The sequence below is a fragment of the Dermacentor silvarum genome, chromosome 11, assembly GCF_013339745.2.
Source record: "Dermacentor silvarum isolate Dsil-2018 chromosome 11, BIME_Dsil_1.4, whole genome shotgun sequence".
NCBI classification, from domain to species: domain Eukaryota; kingdom Metazoa; phylum Arthropoda; class Arachnida; order Ixodida; family Ixodidae; genus Dermacentor; species Dermacentor silvarum.
In genome coordinates, this window is record NC_051164.1 from 107,979,179 (window position 1) to 107,987,018 (window position 7,840).

Here is a 7,840-nt window from a genome sequence, read left to right on the forward strand (position 1 = left end):
CTAGTTTTCGTTTTAAATAAACATCAGTCGACAATTACCAATGTGGAAAAGTGCAAGTCATCGACCCGTTTTCGAAGAGTCTATAAATATTATCTGCTGTCTCGTACACTGGAATTTTGGTGCAGATGAATCGCTCACGGCAGTCAAAATGGGTTTTTGTGTTGCAGAGAGCTAGGGGTGCTTGTCTAATCTTCCTAGTTCTTTCTGCGACTCATTCTGGGCCCTCAAGAAGGTCGCATTTCAAATCTAAAGCATTCTGCGCAAGCGTACCCGTCCTATTTAGTTCAAGAACACCGCCACTACGCTTTCAGCCGCACCCACTCCTTGTGGCCTTTGTTTCGCCGCGCCCATTCAAGGCGCTGAGTAAATCCTCTCATGCATCCCACGGCTAGACCACCCGAAAATCGGCTGTCGGCTTTTTAGCGCCGACGCACGGATCTAGGTGCCGAGTTCTATAGCGTGCCAGCGGAAACGCTGCTCATGCAGCGACACGCCATTTACACACTGAGGAATTTTTCCAGCTGTCGTTGGTGGCGTGCGTCCCGAAAATGCGTACGTTACACTTTCAGCGGTGTCGAAATCGAGGCTCACCTGGCCAAAGGAAAAAAAGTTTCCAGCTTCGTTCCCGGTCCGCCTCAGTCGCTGCTTCGTGTAACGCTCATCGAGTGGTTTGCGAGTAACCCTTGTTGCTGACGGCGTGAGAACTGTCGCCGATCAACGAATGTGGACATGCGATGCGGGTAAGTGTGAAGGAGTTCTGTTCTGAGATTCAAAATCGTGAGTAGATGAAGTTGCGCAGATTTTCGCGGCTTATAGCAAAGGAGGTGAAGTCACCGTCAGATTTAAGCCGAACACGCCTTAAACACCCTTGTACTTTTCCTGCGGATGGTGTTGGAGAGAGAGAGAGAAAAGATGAAATGGGCGTAGAGGCAAATCCGAGTAGCTGTCCAGCTGGCTAACTGGCCCTAGCGGAAAGAGAAAGGGTTAGAAAAGATTAAAAGATAAGAGAAGATACGAAGGCAATCTTTCCACACGAGCACTAGAAATTCACGTGCACAATACAGTTTTCATTCATTTCCGATGCTTTTATAGCAACTCGGGCTGACATAGCCTGAGAACAAGCTCCGGGAATTCTATTTTTTTTGTAAGGAACGGTTGTCAAGCTTGTCGATAATGGTGCAGATCGTTTTCTTTGTACACTGAAACGTAGGGAATCACACAGAATATGCGTACTGTGAAGTTTGTGGGTGCAATGAAGCTGCCGAATATTTCTCGTTGTGGTGCCTGGAATGTACTTGTTTAATGTGTGTTCCTTCCAAAGGGCATTCGCGTTTGGCAAAGTTTAAATCACTCAAAATATGTATCTTCATCGTTCGGGTTAAATCTGACGGTGGCTCTAGAGTAACAGGCGTATGTGCTTCAATATTCTTAGATTCTTAGCTTTGAAACTCGAAAAAGTAAATCTGCGGTTGCTCCTCGGTATATTCGTGCTTTCAATTTGGTGGGTTTAATTGCGGATATTTTGTAGAATGCTCATGCAGCGCCTTGGTCTTCGTCTTTTCAGCCAGACAGCTGGATCACGTGAATTCTGAGTTACGCTTTATTACCGCGACGAATGCACATCAGTTATTTTTTTATCCTTTTCGTGCACTCATTCGAAAGTTTACTGTTACAGAGGCTCGTTGACCATTAGTTGGCAATACGTTTGATTCTGCCGCGATGCATCCATCAGTCAATCAGTGTGTTAACCAACCATACAGTGACCTTTATTGCATTTTAGCTATAATTTAGTCGTAGCTATTGACTTATGGTATCATTTGACTGTTAGGTTATGCAGGCTCATGCTGAGTGATGTACTTCGGCTTGCTTTGACGACGTGTTGTGTCGAACTGCATCCAGGCAAATGAACGGCTGTGAAGAATGCAACTCGGTGTCCGGCTTATTGTTATCGTCGCTCTCCTGACACCCCAACTGGTGGTTGCCATTTTCTTCAAGGTAAGCATACCGTTGCTTTCGGTAATCATTTAGTATAAGTGCTGCACGTGAGATGAAATGCTTACTTGCTTGCTTAGCCACCTGAAGTACGAGCGCCCTCCCCACTGCTGAAGCGAACCCTTCATGTCATACTGTTCCGTAAACCAAGTTTTTTGGTTACCCGCTTATAGGCGTAGTGAGGAAGAGATACATTTCGTTGGGTACGCGAAATTTCGAGCCATTAGTTGTCATGCCTCGTCAGATCAATACAACACTGAACATCCTTTAGCAGACTGCGCAAAGTCTAATCAGCCTCCCTGCCTTTCCTTGCTCCCTTCTCTCTCTCTCTCTTTCACCCTTGTTACGTTCCTACGTAGAAAATGTAGTGGAATATATGTGGTGCTGTAATAGAAAGGTGCGCAATTTCTAGAATTAAAAAAAAAAAGCTCACGAAAATTGTGCGCCGCGTCTAACCAAGCAGAAGGGCCCACAAACTTACATTTTCGTGCTAAACGATGTCCTTGAAGCTAAAGTGCCAGATAGGAGTCAACGTTTACTGCACTTTGTCACGCACGCGGAGCGTCGGTGAGAAGCGTTCGGGTTGTTCTGGAAAAAAAAAACAGTCTTCTATCGAGCGATTGGGCAATTTTCACTCGAACACTTCCGTAATCATTTTCGCTCCATTTGGTGGAGAAAAACGTGCTCTCTGCAACTTCCTGGGGTCATATACGATGATTTCCCGAAGATACGGAATAGCAATCAAACCGATATTTACCAAACATCGAACTTCCGATATCTCAATGGCTGGCGATGCACTCCTTTGAAATTGGCGCTTAACAGTAATTAGCTTAAGCCTCGTGCTTCTGTTGTGTGCAGGATAGTGGAAAACCGGACCAGTTGGTATAGATTCATGGTTGCGTTATGTGTAGATTCCTCTGTTGTGTGTCACCTTTCAATTATCTTTTTTTTTGTCGTCGTCTCAATGTTTAACTTAAGTCGGTTCTACATTACAAATTAAACACTTTAGAGACACAATAAGTTTGCTGAAAGATCCGTACCGATTGTTATTAAGGAAAAAGAAATTATGCTTCTGCTTTTACACACAAGGTCATAATTTTCTAACAATTTTCTGTTTACATCGTTAGAAAAAAAAAAAAGTTGACTCACATTTTGTAGCTTCTTTCCTTCTGTTCTTTCTCCCTCTTTCTTTCTTTCTTTCTTTCACCCGCATCTCGTTTTTATTTTTAGGTTTTTCTTTTTCGGAATGAAACTTAATTCGTCAAGTTGACTATAATGCCCTTTAAGAATGTTTCAAATGCTACTCGGAGCCTTTATTATACCTTCAAAGGAAAGAAAAAGTCGCTCTGGGCCAATATTTAAATCAGACTCCCGAATAGCGCTTTCCCCCATGTTTACTGCAATCAAGGGATGCCGCATCGCCACGCAATCAACGCCGCCCGCTTGAATATTCATACAATTCGACGCGGCCGCTCGGGGTCTTTAATTGGCTTTCCGCCCGTCAAATGGACGCGCTCGATGGGCTCGCAGGCTATAGGAGGCGGCTTCTTGTGATCTTTATAAACAGAAACGGGTGACAGGGCGGCTGATTGCGAGACGTTATTTGTGAGGCGTGCGACGGCGGGATTGTCAGCCCTGCTTACTTCGAGCGTCTGGTGTGACGCGTGCGACAGATACCTATTTTTTCGCGCTTTTGTTGGAAGAATGCGTCTTTCTTTATTTTCTGTTTTTCTGACCTCGAGGCAGTTCGGCACCTGGGCACGCCACTGAGCTTGCATAATCCGCGCATCGATATTGCTCTAAATGTGCCTTCGTATGGGCTATTTTTATGTAACAATAAAGAGTCCTAGCTTGCCCGTAAAGGTATCACCGTTTGCTGGATACCGCGTCACCGTAGAAGGTTACGGTAGCAACGGCGCTGGCGGCAATGTTGCGCGACACAGCGTTTAACCACAGAGCCCAAGAAACTAATGCTGCGGTGAGCACTTTTCTACTTAACTGTGGGCGATATAATCCGTAGTATGCAGTCCTTTTATGATTTTCCTCTTCGACGACAACAGTCACATCATTCGAGCCCCCCCCCCCCCCCCCCAAAAAAAAAAAAGAAAAAAAAAGTGTTTGATTGAATTGTAGTTGGACAAAACGCCGCAACCTGTCGCTACCAGCGTTGCTACTCCTGTCCGCGCATCCTGTAAACCGGTAATCTGTACGCAAGCATAAGTTTACGGAAAATCTGAAAGCCTCTATTAGCAGGTCTTCTCACTGAGTTTACCCCGCTAACTCCACATGAAGTAACAATGCTTCCTTGCACTATGATTGGGCTTCGGAACGCTGCCACAGGGGGACGCTGATGTCAGAGTAGCCAGCAGGCTAGGTGACAATTTGTGATCGCCCCATTTCAAACCGGATGCCAATAAATCATCATCATCATCATCATTACGGACACTTTGCATGGGCTCATTGATTCATGACTCCTTGTTCTTCTTTACTAAATGCGAAAAACTGGAAGTTTCGAAACATAGATCGCAGTGAGGTTTAAGTTTCAGATGCTGAGGTGAAATGTCTTTCATGAAATTTAGGGCAAGGACGTTACGGCGTCAGTCTGCTATAGCCATTCCCATAAGTGGAGCCGCAGTGTTAATTTTTTCTCATTATTGCACCTAGCTGTATAGTGTCGCATGATATTGGGAAGAGCCCCGCGTGCCTGCAGGTCGCGTAATCGAGTTTGTTGAAATTTCTGGGAAACTCAATTATATGATCGGACAATTGCGCGTGTACTGTACCGCCAAGGTGGCTCAATGGATGTGCCGTTGCGCTGCTGAGCTCGAGGTTGCAGGCTCGAGTCCCAGTCGCAGCGGCCGCATTCCAATGGGGGCGCGCATTGCGAAAAGCGCTTGTGTACTATGGTTTAGTTGCACGTTACAGACCATTCGGTCAAATGTCCAGAGTCTTCCCATCTGGCTACCCTCTTAACACCCTGTGCCGTTTCGGACGTAAAACAGAGTTTGTTATTTTTTCTGCAAATTACTTCGAGGGTTTCTTTTACAGCTGTTGTCGCCAGGACGAATAGCTTACTTCTGTCTAAGGTCCGAGACGGACTCCTTCGAGGTAAGCCTTACTACGCTTCTCTGTCCCTACTGAGAAGTCATAGCGAATATTTCGGTGGCGCGCTTTTTCGGATGTACCGCTAGGGGTACGTTTTATACGAAGAATATGTTATTTGTATTAAGGAAAAATAGATTTGTCGGTGTTGTCTTCTTCGTTTGCTTACGAGTTTGGCATAACTTCGTAGAACTGCTCAGGATTCGTCATGATGAAGAAAACTAAATGCCGTAGAGGAATTGATGACGTGCTCAATTAAACACCAGAAATGGGTACGAACTGGGGTCCCTAAAATCTGTTCATTATAAGCACGAGTACTGATCCACGATACCCAAACAAAACAAAAGCCGTAAGCTTTGCATATTTGACAATAGCAATACCGCTACGCAATAATTAGCCTTACAGTTATACGGACGCTTGTTTCATGAGCTGCGAGTGACGTAATGAAAGGCTTAATATTGCGGCTTCTAACAGGCTGCTGTCAACATCCTCTAGGTGTCTGAAGCTGTCAAGGGAGGGAAAAGTAAATGACCGGCTAAGAAGGGTCGCCTACTTTATTTGAGCGTTATAGGGACATCAGCGCTTATCGTATAAAATACACAATACAACGCTTGAAATGTATTTTTTTCCCGCAAGGATGGGAATCAGCTGGCATACAGTGAGACATCCAAAGGAATATTGATGCAATCAAAGGTGCGAGTTATTTCAAAGCGTTATAACGTGAGTGGAATTGGGGTATAGTCGGCCACCGATCTTAATAAGTTCTTGTAATATCTAAGATCTTCATAATAATCTTGTGTATACTTGTTTTATTGTTTTCTCTTTCCAACACTGTGCATCTAGTCCCGTTGTTGCACGTGTTCAAGAGAAGACTTCAGGGACACGGTTCGTGCACCGCATTCTTTTTATTAAGGCATCGCAATCAATAATTATTTCTCTATGATAATTCACATTTCAATCTTTGTTTTTGTTTTGAGAGCGAGAGACAATAAAACCCGCAGACGTCAGCTTTATTGTATGCAAGTCTTGATAGTTCAGATGGAGATGACTGAGAAGATATGGAAGGAACAAGAAAAACTGAATCGTTAATATATTAGTAATAGCGGCAAATCAAGTTTAGATATACAAATCTTGAAGTGTATCCACCACTATTTTGCTATAAAATAGTGAATCACTTCTTCATTTGGCATAAAAGTGAATCGGCGTCTTCTACAGATATTGTCCACACCACTGTAGGATATTTGACGTAAATTAGAAATATTAGTCCAAGTCTTTTCTGCAAAGCGTATACAGACTTACTATCACTGGTTCGTATTTTGTTTCTGACCTTGTGGCAGAATAAGGGTGGGGGAGTGGCGAGGGTGTTTACCGTTTAGCGTTGCTTCTTGAGCTGACGGGATGACGTGACTTCTCTTTCGTTTTAGCTTCAGATGTGCCTCAACTTGGTACGTACCTTGAACGTTCAGCGGTTTGCGTAAACTGCTGCTTTCTTCTTTTGACAGACCGAACTAAATGATTTGGTTGATTGAATATTTTTTTTTCTCCTCGCCAAGGTGTACCTTCCTCGAACGCTCAACGTAACCGAGGCGCGTTGCATTTCGCAAAACTGCTGCAGGGGAACTGCCCTTTACACGGTGAGTCACGAAGGCAGAAGTTAACCATGGGTCGCTTGGAAAGGGGAGTACACTGTAAAATTATTTACACCCTTAAAAAGAAGAAGGGTGTAAATGTGTATTTGATTCACATTCTTACATCTTTAAAAATGAACACCTTTAAAAATGAAAAAAATGGTATAAATGTGTTTTAACTGACACCTTTACACCCATAACGGGCATAATTAAGGGTGGGTTATAGACGCATTTTCGCTCATTCACTTTTAAGGGTGCAAACTATTGTACAGTGTGGAAAGCGGGCTGCCGTATTTGTGCACAACCGCCAGTGTGATGATAGCGGATAGGTACGCTCGCTGACCAACCAAGCAACCATGGTGGCAAACGTTAAATATAAGCCTTGAAGTTTACACGCTACTGAAATGGTACTTTGTTAGAAATAACAGTATAGCTATTAGAAATAACGGTTGAAATCACAATAACTCTGCTAGCACCTGCAATGCCACCTCCCATATACTGCTTGCCCACCGTAAATGCAATGAAAGTACCACTACCAGCATGACCACTGCAGCTGTACAACTGGTGCTATCAGCACCACCATTTCAGGTCCTGCTGCTCCTATACTACTACGACTACTAACACTATTACTTCTACTACCACTACTGCCATCATTACTAGTGCTTTTATTACCACCACTGCACCACTGCTATTAGTATGACTGCTATACGGCTACTACTAATCGAGGAGGAATGCGAATTTGTTTCTAGCTTCGAATTGCGTCATCCCAGCCTCGCTCCTAAAAGGCCGCACGGGTGCAAACATTACAGCTCTAAAAATTATGACTTGTAGTAACATCATGGATGCGTACAATTAATTACCACACATAGTATTTGCATGTGCTTCTATCTTACAAAATGTTCAGACCAATTGTGCTTCCGTGTTTAGCACCGAAAGTGAGCGTCGTGTGTATTGGCTCGAAGCGACGTCTCCTACGCAGAAAAATTGTCTGTTAGATTATAAATGATGTCCTAAGCGATAGGTTTTCCTCTCTAATCGTCAACTTATTACTTTTTCTCTTGCAGGGACGAGCCGTAGGATGATCTCCACCGATAGCTACTCCCACGGTTCTCCGAAAT

General features: G+C 44.0%; 1 long non-coding RNA gene across 2 annotated transcripts; it reads left to right on the top strand.

Moving 5' to 3' along the window:
* Positions 1-574: 574 nt before the first annotated feature.
* On the top strand, positions 575-6,229 carry LOC125941519 (uncharacterized). 2 transcript variants are annotated; one of them, XR_007464408.1, is made up of 4 exons: positions 575-740; positions 1,900-1,995; positions 5,041-5,100; positions 5,938-6,229. It is a non-coding gene; the product is annotated as an uncharacterized LOC125941519 (long non-coding RNA). The 2 variants fall into 2 exon arrangements; XR_007464407.1 differs by lacking the exon at positions 575-740 and having other exon boundaries at positions 1,854-1,995.
* Positions 6,230-7,840: the final 1,611 nt, after the last annotated feature.